This window comes from Canis lupus, chromosome 23, assembly GCF_048164855.1.
Source record: "Canis lupus baileyi chromosome 23, mCanLup2.hap1, whole genome shotgun sequence".
NCBI lineage: Eukaryota > Metazoa > Chordata > Mammalia > Carnivora > Canidae > Canis > Canis lupus.
The window spans coordinates 24,273,097-24,294,568 of record NC_132860.1 but is presented as its reverse complement, the minus strand read 5'-3'; the positions used below and the strand labels follow the sequence as shown (position 1 = coordinate 24,294,568).

At 44.8% G+C, this 21,472-nt stretch overlaps 1 pseudogene; it reads right to left on the bottom strand.

The window, feature by feature from the left end:
- Nucleotides 1-5,033: 5,033 nt before the first annotated feature.
- Nucleotides 5,034-7,281, bottom strand: LOC140615313 (sal-like protein 4 pseudogene; annotated as a pseudogene).
- Nucleotides 7,282-21,472: the final 14,191 nt, after the last annotated feature.

Below are 21,472 nucleotides of genomic sequence, written 5' to 3'. Positions count from 1 at the left end.
AAGCAAACAAAGCCATAGTGGTGTTGAGAGGATTCCTTTCTTAGGAAGAGCAACTGACTGGTCTTTCCTCACTCCAGAGCACCTATTGAAGGGTGCTCTCTCTTTCTCTGCAGATGCCTGTAGCTGAAGGGTGGAGGAGCTCCTCGATGAGCACACTAGATTTTTAAGAGGCAGAGGACAGTACAGAAGCAGGTTTGGGATCCCTCTCCTGCTCCCAAGCCCTCCGTAACTCCCATCCATGCAGTCGTTATGTGACCAGGGTCAGAGTCTGGCCCCTTGAGCCTCAAGCCCCTGTCTCATCGCATTAATGCTGCCCTATTGCTATCTCATGGCCTCTGAGGAAAACCCAGCTTCCTGGCTCTTGATTTCTGGCCACTCGATGTATAGGTGGGGAAACAAACATTCCCTACCTTCTGGAAGCCTATGAAGATCCCAGAGGTCCAAGGGTAGAAAGGCCTATCCTCACAGGGGAATCTCAGGATTGGAGCTAGTGAAGTAGCCTAAGGATTCTTGGACCTGCAGGTATACAGGGCACAGGGGTGAGGAGGCAGGCAGGCTTGAGCGAAGGGCCTTAATGCTGGGCTCTCCAGCAGATTTGGCACTTCATGGGCAGTTGAGGGGATTCCTTCCATGTGCCCAGGGAGATCAGTGAGAAAGGCTAGCTGAAGAAGTCCTGAGCAGGCCTGTTCTCCCCCTCTAGTCACCTCTCGTGTCTTTTGCTTCTCCGCCAACAAAAATCCAAACCGAACCAAACCAAACCAAAGCTATCTTCCCAAAGGAAAATCCACTCTCATCCAGATATGGAAGAAGAGTTAAATTCTGGACAAACTGGTATAGGGTATGGATATACCAGGAGTGTTCCCTCACTTGGAATCAACCCAGGAGCATATTCTGGAGCAGAGACAGTAGGAGTGGTATTGGCCACAGTCCATCAGCATGGACTTCCAAAATTCTTAGAAAGACCACCTCCCAGATTATTCACTCAAATTCATGATGGGGATTGACAATGCGCAATGCAGTTTGACTCCATTTTTGCAAGTGGATGTGAGAAAACAGGCATTCCCTTCCGAAGCAGCTGAAATGATCCGACTTTGTGTACTTCTGATAGATTCACTTCCTAGCTGCCATGTACTAATGGGACCTGCTCCCTTGCCCGGAGTGGAGACCATCTTTTATCTCCTTTCCCTGATATCCCTTTCACTAATTTCTATATTCCCCCGTATGAATGAGACCATATAATGATTGTCTTTCAGAAGGAGAGAGGCAAAACTGCCTTCTAGTTGCCAATGAAAAATGGTCTCTCAAAGAGTCCACTGCAAATGTCCATGAATGATGGGAATCCAACTCTCTGGATGTCAAAGTAGCAATATGACCTGTCATCCACATGTGTATCCAAGGCATTCGACTTGACAAAACATCTCCAGGACCGAATTGAAGGGGTACCACAGAAAGGATGAGAGAAACCCAGGTGGATACTAGAAGATGGAGACATTTCCCAAAGGTGACATATGCAGGGATGGATGTCAGATAGAGGACAGAGGACAGAGAGATAGGGGGTAAAAGTATTCTTTTGGGGCCAGTGCATAGCCCTCCATCTGCACTGGCAATACCCTGGCCGTGTCTGAGTGCCAGGGCCCAGGAGAACCCGTGCTGTCTTTCCAGTGTGAAAGCTGGCAGGCTGGAGACCTGGGAACGACCATTGTGTCACTGCCAATGCTGTCCCACGGGGGCAGGGTTCTCGTCCTGGGACATGGGTCAGCTGTGTGCTCCAGGAAGGTCATGGCTTGACTGGCTGAGGTCACTCCACCAAGGAGGACATTCTGCTCTGCTAAGTCCACGGAGGTCAGAGTTCATAGCATCTCAAACTGTCCATCGGACCCCCTGGTGGATTGTATAGGAAAAGAGGAAGGGATCCCTGGGTGGCGCAGCGGTTTGGCGCCTGCCTTTGGCCCAGGGCGCGATCCTGGAGACCGGGGATCGAATCCCATGTCGGGCTCCCGGTGCATGGAGCCTGCTTCTCACTCTGCCTGTGTCTCTGCCTCATTCTCTCTCTCTCTCTCTCTGTGACTATCACAAATAAATAAAAATTAAAAAAAAAAAAAAAGAAAAGAGGAAATCCCCATGGACCCTTGAATTGAGGAGGAAACAGGTCCAACCTTGGTGCATGCAAATTGGCCAGTGGACTTTTCATTTGATACTTCCCTATTCTGTTTTTAGCCTTTATTTTTCAGCAGATGACTATTTTATTTGTTCAAATTGAAGCTGATTTAGTTCATAAAAATATAACTCATGATCCCGCTCCAGATTCTTGTATTCCCCACCTAATTGTCAGCTGAGTCTGTTGTATTACAAAAAAATGTTCAGGCCCAACACTCCCAAAAAATCCCTTGTAAAACCTATTGCCCATCATTTTGGAGATGAATTGACCTGACACTATAGATCAGTATTCTTTGTCTAGTCCCATTCATGATCAGTGTCTCCATGATTGAACTGTTTTTTTTTCTTTTTTTAATAATAAATTTATTTTTTATTGGTGTTCAATTTGCAAACTTACAGAATAACACCCAGTGCTCATCCCGTCAAGTGCCCCCCTCAGTGCCCGTCACCCTTTCACCCCCACCCCCGCCCTCCTCCCTTTCCACCACCCCTAGTTTGTTTCCCAGTGTTAGGAGTCTTTATGTTCTGTCTCCCTTTCTGATATTTCCCACACACTTCTTCTCCCTTCCCTTCTATTCCCTTTCACTATTATTTATATTCCCTAAATGAATGAGACCATATAATGTTTGTCCTTCTCTGACTGACTTACTTCACTCAGCATAATACCCTCCAGTTCCTTAATTATATTTATTGGTGTTCATTTTTATTGTTTAGAAATGCTACTGCTTTTTGCATGTCAATTCTACAGGTTGCAATTTGAAAAGAAAAAGTTTCTTTAGCAGTCTGTGTGTATTTGTACCCTTTAGGGTCTTCTATATATATGATCAAGTGACTTGTGCAGAGAGATAATTTTACTTCTTTTCAGATTTTGATGCTTTTTCTTGATTAATTGCTCAGAGAAGTACTTCCACTACTAAGTGAAATAGAAGTAATGAACTCTGACCTCTTTGCTTTGTACCTTAAAAAAAGAAAACCTTCCAGTTTCTCAACATTGAGTCTGATGTTAGCTGTAGGTTTTCCCATATGATTAATATGCTGAGGAAATTTCCTTTTATTAGTAGTTTATCGATGGCTTTTGTTAAGAAAGCTGGTGAACCTTATAGATGCTTTTTCTGCATCAATTGAGATCTCTGTTTATTGTTATTTTTCTCATGCACTCTACTACTTTGATTGCTTTGCCTATGTTGAAGAATACTTACATTTGAGTAATAGAATCCTGGTCGGCCATGGTGGTGTATAATCCTTTCCATATGCTTTTGAATTAATTGTGCTTGTACTTTGTTGAAGATTTCTACATCAATGTTTATAAGGCATCTTGGTCTATACTTTCTTTTCTCGTAGCATCTCTGTTAGGCTTTGGTATCAGAGTACTGCTAGCCTTACACAATGAGTTAGGAAGTATTCCCTACATTTCAAACTTTGAAATTTTTTGAGAAGTACTGTTGTTAATTCTCCTTTAAATGTTTGGTAGAATTCACAAGTGGAGCCACCTTGTTTAGGACTTTCCTTTGTTGGGGATTTTTGATTACCAAATCAATCTCTCTCTCTCTCTTTTTTTTTTAGTTGGAAGTGCACCTTTTGAATTTTTTTACATATATATTTTTTTAATTGGAGTTCTATTTGCCAGCATATAGTATAACACCCAGTGCTCATCTCATCAAGTGTCCCCCTTAGTGCCTGCCACCCAGTCACCCAATCCCCTTGCCCACCTCCCCTTGCACTACACCTTGTTTGTTTCCCAGAGTTAGGAGATTCTCATGTTCTATCACCCTCTCTGATATTTCCCACTCATTTTCTCTCCTTTCCCCTATAGTCCCTTTCACTAATTTCTATATTCCCCCGTATGAATGAGACCATATAATGATTGTCTTTCTCCGATTGACTTACTTCACTCAGCATAATACCCTCCAGTTCCATCCACATTAAAGCAAATGGTGGGTATTTGTCATTTTAATTTGTAATGGTTGAGTAATAGTCCATTGTATATATAGACCACAGCTTCTTGATCCATTCATCTATGATGAACACCGAGGCTCCTTCCAGTTTGGCTCTTGTGGACATGGCTGCTAGAAACATCGGGGTGCAGGTGTCCCAGCGTTTCACTGCATCTGTATCTTTGGGGTAAATCCCCAACAGTGCAATTGCTGGGTCGTAGGGCAGGTCTATTTTTAACTCTTTGAGGAACCTCCACACAGTTTTCCAGAGTGGCTGCACCAGTTCATATTCCCACCAACCGTGTGAGAGTGTTCCCTTTTCTCCGCATCCTCTCCAACATTTGTTGTTTCCTGCCTTGTTAATTTTCCCCATTGTCACTGGTATGAGGTGGTATCTCATTGTGGTTTTGATTTGTATTTCCCTGATGGCAAGTGATGCAGAGCATTTTCTCATGTGCATGTTGGCCAGGTCTATGTCTTCCTCTGCGAGATTTGTCTTCATGTCTTTTTCCCAACTTCTTGCAAGGTACATCCACAAAGGCAAAAGAAAAAAGCAAAAATGAACTATTGGGACTTCATCAAGATAAGAAGCTTTTGCACAGCAAAGGATACAGTCAACAAAACTAAAAGACAACCTACGGAATGGGAGAAGATATTTGCAAATGACCTATCAGATAAAGGGCTAGTTTCCAAGATCTATAAAGAACTTATTAAACTCAACACCAAAGAAACAAACAATCCAATCTTTTCTCTTTTTTATTTTTTATTTTTTGCAAAGCAGCATAACAACATCTGATTGTAGGATTTGCCTGAGGTTGTGATCACAGCTGTAAACATTTGCACATCAGGAAGAAAAACAGGAGGAGATGGGTTCTTCTAACAAGGAAAAAAAAGTAGAGTTCTAGAGGTCATTCTGCCTGCATTTCTCCCTCGACAAAGAGCTTAGCTGACTGCAATCTTACTTTCTTCGAGGAAGTGAGGGAATTGGTGTTTGGGGATGCTGTGGGCAGCACCTAGTTTTTCCACTTCAGCACTGAAGGCATACTGGGAGCCATCCATCTCGGAGATAGGGGTGTTGTTCACAATGGAGCTGGCCCCCAGGGAGACTGGGAGGGTAGGAATCCTCCCACTCTGGATCACAGAGCTCTCAATGGACTTCATGGCCAGACCTCCATTGAGCATGGTGGTGTACTGGTTCCACAGGACAGGGTCCATGTTCCCCGAAGGGGCCAGGGTATCCTTTGGAAACATCTCAGGGATTCTCTTTCCATCAGCTCCTAACAGAGCCATGGTGTTCTCACTGGCCAGCTCCTCCCATGGCGAGCCGAGCTATTGTCTGCCCCATGCATCATATAGTGGGCCTTCAAGTTGCCCTTGGTGGTAACGGCTCGCCCACATATGTCACACACGAAAGGCTTCTCCCCAGTGTGAGTCCGCTCGTGAATGTGAAGAGCGCTCGCCGAGGAGCAATTCTTCCCACACTGTGTGCAGCCTTGTTGTTTGGCCTGTCGGCGTGGCCGGGCCGCTGGCAAAGCTGTCACACCTGGGGACATGGCCGCGGGTCCAACAAACGCACCAGGGACTTGGACTTTGACATAGGTTGGCTGGGCTTGAGGAAATGTTGCTGGCAGACTGCTCCGACCTTCCATCTCTGTGCGGCTGTCCTCGGAGCTGTCTGCTTTGCCCCCAGCATCAGGAGGCCTGGACTTGACGCTCTCTGCCTGGCTATTGGCAGGCGTCAGGGCCTGGAAGGACGCGGTCACCAGCACATCTGGACTTTGACTCTGGTACTCCTGGTCCCCTATCACTGAGGACGACGAGGCGTTGGTCAAGCCGTGGCTCTCCACCGAACCGTTTTCTCTGCTGCTCTGTCGCTGCAGGACAAGAGGAGCAGGACCCTTTTTCCGGGACGTATGAATGTGTATTCAATTGCGTTTGGATGTAAAGTTCTGTAAATATCTGTGAAATCCATCCGGTCCAGTGTATCTTAAAGCTCTTGTTTCTTTAGAGATGTTGTTCTTAGAAGACCTGTCGATTGTAGAAAGTGCTATATTGAAGTCACCAAGTATAAGTGTGTTATTATCTAAGTACGTCTTAACTTTGGTTATTAATTGATTGATATACTTGGCGGCTCCCGCATTCGGGGCATAAATATTCATGATTGTTAGGTCCTCTTGTTGGATAGATCCTTTAAGTATGATATAATGTCCCTCTTCATCTCTTACTACAGTCTTTGAGAAAAACTTTATCTGATATAAGGATGGCTACCCCTGCTTTCTTTTGAGGACCATTTGAAAGGTACATGGTTCTCCAACCCTTTATTTTCACGCTGGAGGTGTCTTTATGTCTAAAATGAGTCTCTTGTAGACAGCAAATAGATGGGTCTTTTTTTCTTATCCAGTCTGAAACCCTGCGCCTTTTGATGGGGTCATTAAGCCCATTCACGTTCAGAGTTACTATTGAAAGATATGAATTTAGGGTCATCATGATACCTCTTCAGTCCTTGTTTTTGTGGATTGTTTCCTAGGACTTCCTCTTTCTTTTACAGGGTCCCCCTTAATATTTCTGGCAGAGCCAGCTTGGTGGTCACATATTCTTTCAGTTTCTGCCTATCTTGGAAGCTCTTTATCTCTCCTTCTATTCTATTCTGAATGAGAGCCTTGCTGGATAAAGTATTCTGGGCTGCAGGTTCTTCTCATTTAGGACCCTGAATATATCCTGCTGCCCCTTGCTCACCTGCCAGGTCTCTGTGGAGAGGTCTGCTCTTGTCCTAATGCTTCTCCCCTTAAAAGTTTGTGATTTCTTATCTTTCACTGCTTTTAGGATCTTCTCTTTATCTTTGGAATTTGCAAGCTTCACTATTAAAATTCGAGGTATGAGTATTTTTTATTTATTTAAGGTGGGGGGGGATCTCTAAATCTCCGGAACTGAATGCCTGTTTTCCTTCCCATGTTAGGGAAGTTCTCAGCTATGATTTGTTCAAATACAGTTTCTGGACCTCTGTCCCTTTCGGCGCCCTTGGGAACACCAATTAAGTGTAGATTTTTCCTTCTGAGGCTGTCATTTATTTCCCTTAACCTGTCATCATGGTCTTTTAATAGTTTTCTGTTTTTTCCTCAGTTTCTGTCCTTGCCATCAACTTGTCTTCTGTGTCACTCACTTGTTCTTCTAACTCGTCAACCCTTGTCATTTGGACCTCAAGTTTGGATTGCATCTCAGTTAATTGATTTTTAATTTCAGCCTGATTAGATCTAAATTCTGCAGTCATGAAGTCTCTTGAATCCTTTATGCTTTTTTTCTAGAGCCACCAGTAGCTTTATAATTGTGCTTCTGTATTGGCTTTCTGACATTGAATTGTAATCCAAATTTTGTAACTCTGTGGGAGAGAGGACTGTTTCTGATTCTTTCTTTTGAGGTGAAGTTTTCCTTCTAGTCATTTTGCTCAGTGTGGAGTGGCCAAAAACAAGTTGTACTGGAAAAAGAGAAAAAAAAAGTTGAAATAAAAAAGAATAAAAACGGGGGTGGGGAAACAACAGAAACAAACAGAAAAGAAAAAACAAAGGGGAGTATCCTCTGATCCTATATACTCTAAATCCCTAGACTTCCCTTGGAATTTTGCAGTCCTGCTTCATCAATAACTTGCTTTTCCCCTGACCTTCCTGCTGGTCTTCTGGGGGAGGGCCCTGCTGTGCTGATTCTCAGGTGTGTGCACCTGGGGGAGCTGCCCAGCCCTCTGCCAGTTGTACAGCTCAGTGGGAGTTGTTTATCCAGTGAGGCCCCTGCTCAGTCCCAGGTGCAGGGTGACACCAGGAGGGACAACAACAGTGGCGGCAGCCAGCTGTCCAGCCCTGGAGTCGGCTCCCACAGTAACTACCACAGCTCCCAGTCCACAGGGGCCTGGATGCTCTGGGGGCCAGGGCCACTGAACTTAACATCTCGGGGCCACCTGGCAGCAGGAGCGTCCTGGCTGTCCTGTGTCCTCCCGGCCTCTGCCTGTCCTGGGGGGAGCACCAGATCTTAGGCTGTGTCCCCCAGTGCCCTGGGCTCAAGGGCCTGTGACTCTGTGAATGGACGTAAAGTACCACGATGTATAATTTAAAAGCATCAGAGTAAATTTTGTGCCAAGTTAACTAATCCTATATTACAAATAAATTCATAAGCCATTATAGAGGTTAAAGAAAAACAAAATATAGAAGCAGTGCAAAGACGGGGAGGGAAGCCTCCGTTGGGCTACAGCCATCCCGAGCCCCACGGTAGGAGCTGGGGAGGGCTCCCGGGTGGTTCAGGGTGTTGCTCAGGTATCGAAGCCTGTTGCTCCAGAGGCAGGTGGTGGCTCTGGCACTTTGGGAGCCCTGATTGCAGGAGCCAGTGCCTACTCTTCCTCCGGGGAGGCCGAGGGTGCAGGTGGCTCCTCCTCATTGGGGCAGGGAACCATAGGTGTGACCACCAAATGCACTGACTTAGACTCAGGAGCCAACATCTCAGCTCGGGCCAAGCCCTCAGCTCCAGCAGCCGGGACCAGCTCGATCACCTCAGGCCCTGAAGCTTCAGCAAGCCCCACAGTCAGAGCTGGGGTAGGCTCTTGGCGTGGTTCAGGGTGTTTTTCGGTGTCTGAAGCCAGTTGCTCCATTGAGTTAGGTGGCTGCTCTGGCACATCGACGACCTCAATAGCAGGTGGTGGCACCTGTTCATCCTCCAGGGCTCCCAAGGGTGCAGGTGGCTCCTCCAGAGCATAACAGTGAACTAGAGCAGTGACCACTATCTGCAGGGGCTTCGACTCAGCAGCTGGCACCTCAGCTCAGGCCAAGCCCTCAGCTCCAGTAGCCAGGACCAGCTTGGCTCGATCACCTCAGGCCCTCAAGTGAGGCCCTCAGGTGTTGTTCTCGGGCCGAAGCTGTAGCTCCAAGAAGACAAAGTATCATCACCAGGAAGGACTTTCCATGTCCCTCCCAAATCAAGGACACTCTTAGCATTGCTCAACGTGAGTGAGTGCAAGAGCCCTGGGAGGTCTTCCCAGACTTCAGCCCGTGGGGATGCTTGTATGAACCTACCCACTGCTACCGGCCCAGCTGCATGGAGGCTTGATCTGTGGGGCCCACCCTGTCCCCAACTAGGCCACCCCCAGTCCTCCTCACCCCCAGCCTCTGGCTCCGCTGCATGGGGGTGTCTGAATTGTTTGAGGAAACGCGGGGCACGGTGTTCCAGGTGTGAGCCTGGCATTCATGCCTCATGAATTCCAGGAGCTTTGTGAGGGAGAGGAATTCTGGGAGCTGACAAAAATCCTCCCCATAGTAGTCCAGCCAAATATCCAGGATGCAGGAGATGGCCCTGGGGAGAGACAAGGGGGCACAGGCGTCAGAAGACAGGGCTCCCTCACACACAGGTGTCCTGGGGAAGCACTGCAAGAACCAGGGCCCCCCGCCTCCCGCTTGGGGCTGTTGGAGGCCAGTCTTGCTCCTGGTCCACCTGCCACCTGGCGGTCCTGCCGGACACAGGCCTGCTCACTGAGGAGGGGCTGGCATGAAGCCTCTGTGCGTGGGAGCCCACGACCAGTGTTGTGACCATCATTGTCTTTCCTGGGGAAGTGGGACTCCCTCCTCAGCCTGGCTCCATGCCCACTTGCCCCTAGAATCCACCGGCAGGTGTTCGGGGATGGGGGGCGTCTGGCCTGTCATTGCCCTCACTGCACACACTGTCGCTCTGGGAATGTCCAAGTGAGGAGGGCTTGGGCTCTGTGTCTTTCCAGGCCTTGCCAGGATCCGCCCAGTACCTCAACCTTCCCTCCTGTGGCTCTGCGCTGCCTCCCTCATGAGGGGCTCCCAGGGGGTGTCCTTCCACTGACTCTAATCTCCCATCTCCCATGGGGTGGGGGCTGCCTCATCCATGAGCCCTCACTGGCACTCCTGAGCACCTGCTGTGCCTCTGGGTCCAGGTGCCACCATATTGGTGAGTGCAATGCTCCCCACACCCTCTGCTCCGGGGCCCAGGTGTGGGGTAGACAGAGGGTTTGGAGGGGGAGGGCATGGAGAAGGTCTCCCTTAAGGGTCCCAGTGCTCTCCCACAAAGCCCACACCCCATCCACAGTTCTCCTTTGCTCTTTTCCTGAAGGGCCCCTAGACCTTTACTCTGTCACAGGAATTGGAGATGTGTGGGGTAAGGGTCCAGCAGCCCCTCTGACCCACAGCCCCCTCACTGCCCTCCTGGAGAGGGGAGGCCCTCCTGCATGAGCAAGAGCCCACTCACATTTTCCACCGCTGCAGGACTGCATCGCTGTCGTCATGGGCAGCTACGATGCATCCATATCTAGAGGAGGGCGGGGGGCATCACATGAATCGTCCTGTGGACGTGACCTCTCATCATGGGGGCTATAACCCTCTGACCCCAGACAAGTCCGGAGCCCTGGGGGGCCGTCAGCTCTGTGTGTGGGGCCACGGGCATCTCCTGGAGAAGCGCCCACATCTGCTGGGGATTCCTGAATGCTTGAGGAATTAAAGGGCTCCGGCCAGGCCCATGGTTGATATCCGAGTGGGCCTGGGGCACCCTGGTGTCCCCAGTCTGGTTGCTCCAGGACACAGACCCCCGATGGACTCTCAAAACTCCCTTTCAATAGGGAAACAAGCCAGCTCAAGACCCTGGTGAGGGTGGGGGAGGAAGCCCAGGCTTCATCATGGGGAGAGAACCATGGCTGGTGAGCACAAGCACAGCCCCTCTAGCTGACCTGCCACAGGCCCTATGTGACTCTATTCCAGTCAGAGGAGCAGCCCGAGGGGCCGGGAAACTCAGAAACATTCCCCAGAATCCCAACCAGGAGGTGGCCCATCCCACTGGGCTGCAGAGGGTCAGGGTGCTCCCTTGGTAAACAGGAGATCCAGCACCTCTTCGGTGCTGGCATATTCATTATAGTCATCTAAGAAACTGAAAATAGAGATGATGTCCCTGCGCAGCAAGGCGGGCAGCAGTTGTTGGACTTCGTGCTGCAGCACCTCCATCTGGGTGGGCTTTGTCAGGCAGATTGGATTCCACTTCCCGGCCGAGGCCCTTTCACCCTGAGGTGGGACAGATGGGATGCGCAGCCAGCACTGTAGCCACCAGGAGCCCTGGGATTGGAGAACAGACCAAAGCCCGAGCTCTCAGTGGTTGTGGAGGGTAGGAGTCCCCACAGCAGGAACCCGGGGCTCGACGCCTGCAGCTCAGACACTTAGCATCTGAGTCTTGGTTGTGGCTCAGGCCATAGCCTCAGCATGCTGAGATCCTACCCCTGGCAGGCTCTGAGCTTCGGGTAGAGTGTGCTTGAGGAGCCCGTGTCTCCCTCTCCTACTCCCTGTTCCCTGCCTGTCTCTTAAACAAGCAAATCATCCAATAAAGAAATAATCTGAGAGGATAAATTTTCAAAAAAAATTGGATCAATACAAGGATCTAGTGGGAGAGGTTGGTATCCCAGGTCCCAATGCCAGCTGAGTTTTAACAGCACTTCCCTGCGTTAATGGCTTTACCCCTTGAATTTGACCACACATCCATCTCTTGAGGTGCCAACAGGGAGACCTTTCCTTGGGTGGGAGGGCTCAGGGTGTGGGGGCTGCAGGATGTTGAGTGCCGCTCTGTGATTTGGCAACAGAAGGGAATCACATCGAAATCCTGCATCAGTGAAGGGCTCAGTGACTGTGGGAACCGACTGGCCTTCTGACATGTGCAGCACACGAGGCCCCTGTGCCCGACCCCGGGAGGGGGGGCAGGGATGTGCTCCTTCAAAACCTAACTGCAGAGCAATAGACATAGTACAGTGAGCCACGTGTCGCTTTGGGAAAAAGTCTCCCAACTCACCAGGACCATGCTCAAGCCTTGGGGAAGGTGGGGAAGGACCTCAGGCCAATGGGGGTCTCCGGGGAGCACCAGTACGGAGAAAGTATAGCACAGTGCAAACTCCTGGAGACCGCGTGTGATGAGACATGGTGTGAATCTTTTTTTTTTAATAAATTAATTTTTTATTGGTGTTCAATTTACCAATATACAGAATAACACCCATTGCTCATCATGTCAAGTGCCCCCCTGAGTGCCCGTCATCCATTCACCCCCACCCCCGCCCTCCTCCCCTTCCACCACCCCTAGCTGGTTTCCGAGAGTTAGGAGTCTTTATGTTCTGTCTCCGTTTCTCATATTTCCCAGACATTTCTTCTCCCTTCCCTTATATTCCCTTTCACTATTATTTATATTCCCCAAATGAATGAAAACACACTGTTTGTCCTTCTCCGATTGACTTACTTCACTCAGCATAATACCCTCCAGTTCCATCCACGTCAAAGCAAATGGTGGGTATTTGTCATTTCTAATGGCTGAGTAATATTCCATTGTATACATAAACCACATCTTTATCCATTCATCTTTCGATGGACACCGAGGCTCCTTCCACAGTCTGGCTATTGTGGACATTGCTGCTAGAAACATCGGGGTGCAGGTGTCCCAGCGTTTCATTGCATCTGAATCTTTGGGGTAAATCCCCAACAGTGCAATTGCTGGGTCATAGGGCAGGTCTATTTTTAACTCTTTGAGGAACCTCCACACAGTTTTCCAGAGTGGCTGCACCAGTTCACATTCCCACCAACAGTGTAAGAGGGTTCCCTTTTCTCCACATCCTCTCCAACATTTGTTGTTTCCTGTCTTGTTAATTTTCCCCATTCTCCCTGGTGTGAGGTGGTATCTCATTGTGGTTTTGATTTGTATTTCCCTGATGGCAAGTGATGCAGAGCATTTTCTCATGTGCATGTTGGCCATGTCTATGTCTTCCTCTGTGAGATTTCTGTTCATGTCTTTTGCCCATTTCATGATTGGATTGTTTGTTTATTTGGTGTTGAGTTTAAGAAGTTCTTTATAGATCTTGGAAACTAGCCCTTTATCTGATACGTCATTTGCAAATATCTTCTTCCATTCTGTAGGGTGTCTTTGAGTTTTGTTGACTGTATCCTTTGCTGTGCAAAAGCTTCTTATCTTGATGAAGTCCCAATAGTTCATTTTTGCTTTTGTTTCTTTTACCTTTGTGGATGTATCTTGCAAGAAGTTTCTGTGGCTGAGTTCAAAAAGGGTGTTGCCTGTGTTCTCCTCTAGGATTTTGATGGAATCTTGTCTCACATTTAGATCTTTCATCCATTTTGAGTTTATCTTTGTGTATGGTGAAAGAGAGTGGTCTAGTTTCATTCTTCTGCACGTGGATGTCCAATTTTCCCAGCACCATTTATTGAAGAGACTGTCTTTCTTCCAATGGATAGTCTTTCCTCCTTTATCGAATATTAGTTGACCATAAAGTTGAGGGTCCACTTCTGGGTTCTCTATTCTGTTCCATTGATCTATGCATCTGTTTTTGTGCCAGTATCACACTGTCTTGATGACCACAGCTTTGTAGTACAACCTGAAATCTGGCATTGTGATGCCTCAAGATATGGTTTTCTTTTTTAAAATTCCCCTGGCTATTCAGGGTCCTTTCTGATTCCACACAAATCTTAAAATAATTTGTTCTAACTCTCTGAAGAAAGTCCATGGTATTTTGATAGAGATTGCATTAAACGTGTACATTGCCCTGGGTAACATGGACATTTTCACAATATTAATTCTGCCAATCCATGAGCATGGAATATTTTTCCATCTCTTTGTGTCTTCCTCAATTTCTTTCAGAAGCGTTCTATAGTTTTGAGGGTATAGATCCTTTACCTCTTTGGTTAGGTTTACCCTAGGTATCTTATACTTTTGGGTGCAATTGTAAATGGGATTGACTCTTGAATATCTCTTTCTTCAGTCTCATTGTTAGTGTATAGAAATTCCATTGATTTCTGGGCATTGATTTTGTATCCTGCCACGCTACCAAATTGCTGTATGAGTTCTAGCAATCTTGGGGTGGAGGCTTTTGAGATATCTACGTAGAGTATCATGTCATCAGCAAAGAGGGAGAGTTTGACTTCCTCTTTGCCAATTTGAATGCCTTTAATATCTTTTTGTTGTCTGATTGCTGAGGCTAGGACTTCCAGTACTCTGTTGAATAGCAGTGGTGAGAGTGGACATCCCTGTCTCGTTCCTGATCTTAGGGGAAAGGCTTCCAGTGCTTCCCCATTGAGAATGATATTTGCTGTGGGCTTTTTGTAGATGGCTTTTAAGATGTCGAAGAAAGTTCCCTCTATCCCTACACTCTGAAGAGTTTTGAAGAGGAATGCATGCTGTATTTTGTCAAATGCTTTCTCTGCATCTAATGAGAGGATCATATGGTTCTTGGTTTTTCTCTTGCTGATATGATGAATCACATTGATTGTTTTACGGGTGTTGAACCAGCCTTGTGTCCTGGGGATAAATCCTACTTGGTCATGGTGAATAAACTTCTTAATGTACTGTTGGATCCTATTGGCTAGTATCCTGGTAGGAATGTTTGCATCCGTGTTCATCAGGGATATTGGTCTGTAATTCTCCTTTTTGGTGGGGTCTTTGTCTGGTTTTGGAATTAAGGTGATGCTGGCCTCATAGAACGAGTTTGGAAGTACTCCATCTCTTTCTATCTTTCCAAACAGCTTTAGTAGAATTGGTATGATTTCTTCTTTAAACGTTTGATAGAATTCCTCTGGGAAGCCATCTGGCCCTGGACTTTTGTGTCTTGGGAGGTTTTTGATGACTGCTTCAATTTCCTCCCTGCTTATTGGCCTGTTCAGGTTTTCTATTTCTTCCTGTTCCAGTTTTGGTAGTGTGTGGCTTTCCAGGAATGCGTCCATTTCTTATAGATTGCCTGATTTATTGGCGTATAGCTGTTCATAATATGTTTTTAAAATCGTTTGTATTTCCTTGGTGTTGGTGGTGATCTCTCCTTTCTCATTCATGATTTTATTAATTTGAGTCTTCTCTCTCTTCTTTTTAATAAGGTTAGATAATGGTTTATCTATCTTATTAATTCTTTCAAAGAAGCAACTCCTGGTTCTGTTGATCTGTTCCACAGTTCTTCTGGTCTCGTTTTCGTTGAGTTCAGCTCGAATTTTAATTAACTCTCTTCCTCTATTGGGTGTAGGATCTATCCGCTGTTTTTTTCTAGCTCCTTTATGTGTAAGGTTAGCTTTTGTATTTGAGTTCTTTCCAGTTTTTGAATGGATGCTTGTATTGCGATGTATTTCCCCCTCAGGACTGCTTTTGCTGCATCCCAAAGATTTTGAATGGTTGTATCTTCATTCTGATTAGTTTCCATGAATCCTCACTAAGGTTTTAATTTGCATTTTCTTTGCATTGTTTGGATATCTCCTTTTAGGAAGTGCCCTTCCAAGTTTGTGTTTTTGTGAAGACAAGTTTAATTTTCTATAGGATATACTCACAAACAATACAAATTTCACAATTAGAATGGTGAGAAAGCAAAGAGATAGGTGCTATTTGTAACTTATTCCCACAACAGAAAGCTCCATGTTCTGTTGGTTGCTGACCAAAGCCTGGCCTTCCCAAATATTTTGCCTATTTTCTACCCAGTGATGTTCTTTTACCTCCTCATTACTCATTCATGTTTTCATTTCCATATGGCTCTCCAGAGATCAAGCAGCAGTTAGTGGAGTAAGCATTCTTATGCCATCACCACGAAATCACTTTTAGTACATGTCAAGTGACTATGTTTCCTTTGAGGTTTTCTGTTGTGTCCTATTGTCCATTTTCCCCTCCCTGTGCTGATACATCACTGTCTATAACATGCTTCGATGTCCAGTAGTATCAGTCCTTCAGTTTTATTTTGCAACAGTGCCTTGACATTCTAGATCCTTCACCTTTCCATGTAAATATTAGCATAATTTCCACAGGAACACCTCCTAGGAGTTTACTAGGATCGAATAAGATCTCTTGGCTCTTTTTGGAAGACTAAACCATAGAACCTTGTAATTCATGAACATGATAAATGCCTGTATTTGGATATTATCTTTAATTTCTTAATATCTCCAGCTGATATTTAATCATTTTCCTATAGATACCTTTCACAAAGTTTTTGATGTAATCCAACTAATGTGATTTCTAGTGGTATCTTATTATATATCATGTGAGCACTTTACTTTTTAATTAATAATTGTTGATATATAGAAACACAATTAGTATTTTAATAATGTTCTTATATCCAGTTATCTTGCTTTATAATACTAATCACTAATAATCACTTATGTCACTTATTTTATATAATACTGTGCTTGTTTGGTGTTTCTGATTATGTGAATACACAATCATGTCCTCTGCAAATAATGTGTTTTGTTTCCTTCGCAGTGCTAAACAGTCTTTTACTTTTCTTGCCTTATTGTAGTTGTTAACATCTCTTTACTAAATCAAGTAAAATAGTGATGGTAGTTATTATCATCATCATCCTGTGCCCAAACTCAGAGAGAATATTTTCAGTATGTTCAGAATAATCGTGATTTTTGATGAGGAAATTTCTGTCCAGTTTACTAAGTTATCATGAATTACTATTGGAATTTATCATTTTTTACAAATTTATTATGGAATCACATAGTTGTTTTCTCTCTATTCTGTTAATGGGTTAAATATATTAAATGATTGTTCTGTATTCTTGCTAGGTTATTTTTAATAATATTTTATTTGGTATTTTTGTCTCTATGTTCAGCAGAGATTTAATTTCATTTGTTCTTGTTTTATAATATCTTTTCAAGGTTTTTGGCCTCACAAAATAAGTTAGGAAATGTTCTTTCTTCTCCCCTACAGAACCATCACTTCAATCTCTGCCTTTGTATTCACATGTTCTCCACGTGTGTATGTCTCCATGTTCAAATTTATTTTTTTATAATAAGTTTATTAGTCACATTGGGCTGGAGCACACTAAAATGACCTCATTTGAACTAGGGTACCTTTGTAGAAACCCTATCTGCAAATAAAGCCATATTCTGAGGTACTCCAAGATCACAACATATTCCAATCAACATGGAATAGTTTTGAAATGGAAGGCACCAGTGGCAGGCACTGAGCAATGATGTTGGAGCCATTCTGGTGAAAACACAAAAGAAAGCAGAGCACTGAGATAGATATGCAGGGACAGAAGGACAGAAATGTGAGAGGCATGTATGCCAACTACCATGAGCAGGGCTTCTCCACAGAGCAGCTACATGGCTTGCAGTGTCATAATATATGGTGTTGTAATGACAAATACATCAAATCCAACCACAAAGAAGACCACCAGAGACCATAGATATGGTCTGGTGTCAGCATTTGCCACTTTTAGCACAGCCATATGCTCACAGTATGTCTTTGAGGTGATCTGTTTGAGGTAGAAGGGCAACCAGGAGATCATGAAGAAAACGGGGCTCACATACTGCACGCTTTGTGCTATCACAGTTTTCCCCCAGCTGTGCTTCCAGTTATTGGAAGAAAATGAACATGGTGGAGTAGAAAGGAGATTGGTACATCTAGTACCCAAAAGCACATGGCCACCCCTGAGTGACAGATGACAAAGTATGGACGAAGCCAACCAGCATTGTAGAGGCAGTTATCTTGGTTTATTTTATGGGCTTGCAACCAGTAAAATGGACAACTTCTTAGGTGAGGTAGATGTAAGAGGCCCTTTACCATGCAAGCTAGCAGGGCCAGGAAGAAATACATGGCTCATAGAAGTAGTCAGAGCTGGCCACATTGGAGAAGTGAGCTATTTTTCACAACAGCCACAGCATAGCTGATATAGAGCAGGACCCAGATCCAGAATTGTGACTCCTCATGCCTTGGAAAGACACAGGAAGTGGGTGGGAGGCAGTCCCTGGTGGTGGCAGCTGAGGATCACTGCTCCTGGGGAAAGAACCTACCTTCTGAAGGGTCTAATCAAGTCATAAATCTTTGCTGTTTTTGAGAAGGCTGGGAACTATGAGAGCTGAGTGATCAGAACATTGTCTTAACAAGAACCCACTTATCATATGTTATAAATACACTTTTTTCTCCTAAAGTATGCTTAAAAAAAACGGTTATATCCAGTTATTCCTGATGGCAGTGTTTATCCATCACAGGCCCAGATTTGTAGAATGAGGAATATACATTTCATGCATTAAATCTCTAAAAGGAAATGAGTCACAGTAAATCCTGTGTTGATCTACACCCTTTTCTACTCCTAAAAGTCAATTGCATCTAAAGAAAGAAATTACTCCTTCATAATGCCTATTGAGGTATCTGAACATTGATCTTTCACATAGGTTTAAATGAGGTAAATTTGAAAAATCAAGGGAATGGGGAGAGGAAGGGAGGGTGTGATGTGATTTAGAATCAGAAATATATATATATTTGGTCTTTGTCCTCTTTTCTGGCACAGAGCTCCTAAAACTCTTGGAATGTCCTAAGTGATAAGAACCATTAAGGTGTCCTTTGTTATGTTAATGAAGTAAGTTTTGTATCCTACCCAAGGATGGTGGCTGGTTGTCAGGGGAACCAACCTTGTGATAAGAGAATTGGAACTTTTAGTTCAACCCAGACACCCAGGAAAGGGAGAGAGAGGTTGTAGGTTGAATCAACTTCCAGGTGGCCAATGATTTGATTAATTAATGCATGGGTATATAATGGAGCCTCCATAAAAATCCCAGGAGGACAAGGTTCCCAGAGATTCTGGGTTAGTGATCATATGGAGACTGGGGGGCCTAGCACAATGGAGAGAGCAAAAAAGCTCCATGCCCTTTCCCAATCCCTTGCCCTAGGCATTTCTTCCTTCTGACTGTTTCTGAGTTATATCCTTATAATAACCTGGTAGCTAGTAAGTAAAATGTTTATCTGAATTTTATGAGTTGTTCTAGCAAATTCATGGAGCACTAGGAGCAGGACATGGGAACCTCTGATTTATAGCCAGTAGTAAGGAACACAGGTAACAACAATTTGTTCTTGTGATTGGTATCTGAAGTGCGGTGGAGAGTGCACTCTTGTAGATCTGAATCATTAAGTTGTGGAATCTTATGCCATCTCCTGAACTGAATTGTAGGAAACCCAGCTGGTGTCCTGAAAATTACTTGTTGATGTGGTGTACCCCATACACGCTGGAACTTGGCCGTGGAATATCCCTTTAGAGGGAGAAAGAGAGAGAGAGAGAGAAAGAGAGAGACCTAACTATCAGTCTTGCCCATCCTTCTCCTTCTGTTGCCTGGTTGACTAGGGAGACCTTGAGGCCTGAGGCCTCTGCCTGGTTTGTCCTCAGGACCTTGTGTGAGTGGGGGAGGTCTTAGTCTTATTGAAAGAAAATAATTTAAGGATTGACCAGACACAGTGGTTGAGAGGTGCAAGTGAAGAGTTTATGAAAGAGAGCACACTCTGCAGCTGTGAGAATAGGCATTCTCAAGGGACAGCTATGCAACTCAGGGTTTGGGTTTCTGTCTTTCATTGATAGTTGTTAACTAGGGGGTGGAATATTTATTTCTTGGGGAGGGGATTTCTTGGGAGCAGGGCTTAATGCCTTTTCTCCCAGCTTTGGTCAGGGTCTCTGGCCTTCTCTTTCTTGGGTCTGATTGATCTGGCTTCCTGTGGACTGCTACTAAGACAGCCTTCTGACTTTTCCAATAGCAGATTATGATTTCTTCTTTGCCTCTAGGTATCCTATTAAAGTTTAACTGCCTATTCTAACCTGGGGAAGGGTGGAGGCTTGCCCAGTCACCCTGAAGAAAGAGGCAAGAGCTGGGTCAAGATCCCAGGTCTACTGACTCTAGGTAGTGCTTCTCTCACTCCCATGTTATTTCAAGGGAAATCTAGGGCCTAATTTCTGGGAAACTCAGGGAAAGGGATGTTGCCTCAGGGCTAGTTTCTTCAGTAGCTTCTACTTGAAGCATTGTTATTGCCAGGAGCCAGTGTGCCTTATGAAAGTGAGAACTCCCAGAGAACCCATAAAACAGTTTATATGAAACAGTGTTTTAGAATCCAACATGAGGCTTTTCAGAATGCATATTCATCATTCCCTTTTTTGTTCATTTAACTAATATTTAAGTATTGTCTCTTTGGAGGAAACTGAGTGTTGGGCCTGCATCAGTAAGAATATTTGGTGTCTGCCCTCAAGAAATCTCAATCAGTTAAAAGTTGAAATAAAAAACCTAGCTGTGGAGGAGTAGTAAGATAGAAGACAGAGAAAAGTAACTATTGAAAAATTACTGAATAAATAAGGCCATGAATGAATGACTGCTTCTCCCATGTGGATACAAGAAAAACTGACTTCAACACTAAGGCCACTACCCCAACTGGGTCAGAAGCTACATTGTCTCATGCTAGACTTCTCCATTCCTTTTTCAGACTCATTCTTTCTCTTCCCTCAAAGGTTTTAACTTCCTTTTTTTTTTTTAAGATTTTATTTATTTATTCAAGAGAGAGACACACACACACAGAGACAGAGACAGAGAGGCAGAGACAAAGGCAGAGGGATAAGCAGGCTCCTTGCAGGGAGCCAGATGCAGAACTCAATACCTGACCACAGGATCAGGCCCTGAGCCAAAGGCAGATGCTCAACTGCTAAGCCACCCAGACATCCCAATGATCTTTCCTTCTTGATGTCTTGCCTACCCATTCCTGCCCCAGTCACTGTGCTTGTATCACTGCTGTTTCTTGTGGTAAGAGAACCACTGCTACAGATCTGGTTTAGGACACCCATGGAGCCTTTTATACTCCATTCAGGAAGCCAGTTGAAATGGGGAACTACTCCACAGCTTTCCTATCTCTATCCCCTCCCCTCCAGGCTGAGTCTTTTTTTAAATATGTGAGGTTTAAAATGAAGCTGCCACATTCAAGAAATGGAAATGGGCAAATTTCTTTTTAAATCTTTCTCTTAAGGTGTAGTTTTGTACAACTCCAAAGCTGTCAATAATATGGATTATCATGTAAATTCCTCTTTAGAGCTTTATAATCCACAACCCTTTATTTGTCAGCCTAAGACCTATAGGTGATTTCTTAAAAAGGGTCAGTTCCTACCTAGGAATCTGTTTTTTTTTTAAATTTTAGCTTGTTTATTCCCTCCCATCCCCATTTCTTGGCTCTGCTATATATTTTGGCTCCTAAATATACCCCAAGATGTTACTTAGATTCTTTGGTTTCTGTTTTTTCATATACAAAATGTAACCGGATAATTATACCTACTTGTACATATGTACCTGCAGAGATGCAAAACCCTATAAGAAATATCCTGGCCAGTATTTACCGAGAATCCTGTATCTTTTCTGTGGTGGTCCTTTGGGAACCCAAAAACTGAGACTCCAGGTTTATCTGGAATGGAGATGAGGTGAAGGCTCTGCAAAGTAAGACAAAATACCTACTTGGGCCATTCTTCTTTCTCTGGGCATGGGAGTTTTAGCCTCAAAAAGAAAAAAAAAAGACTTGCATTAGTCAGTAACTTCAGGAGTAGCAGACTGAGAATCAATAAACACAATCTGATCATCAGGGATAAA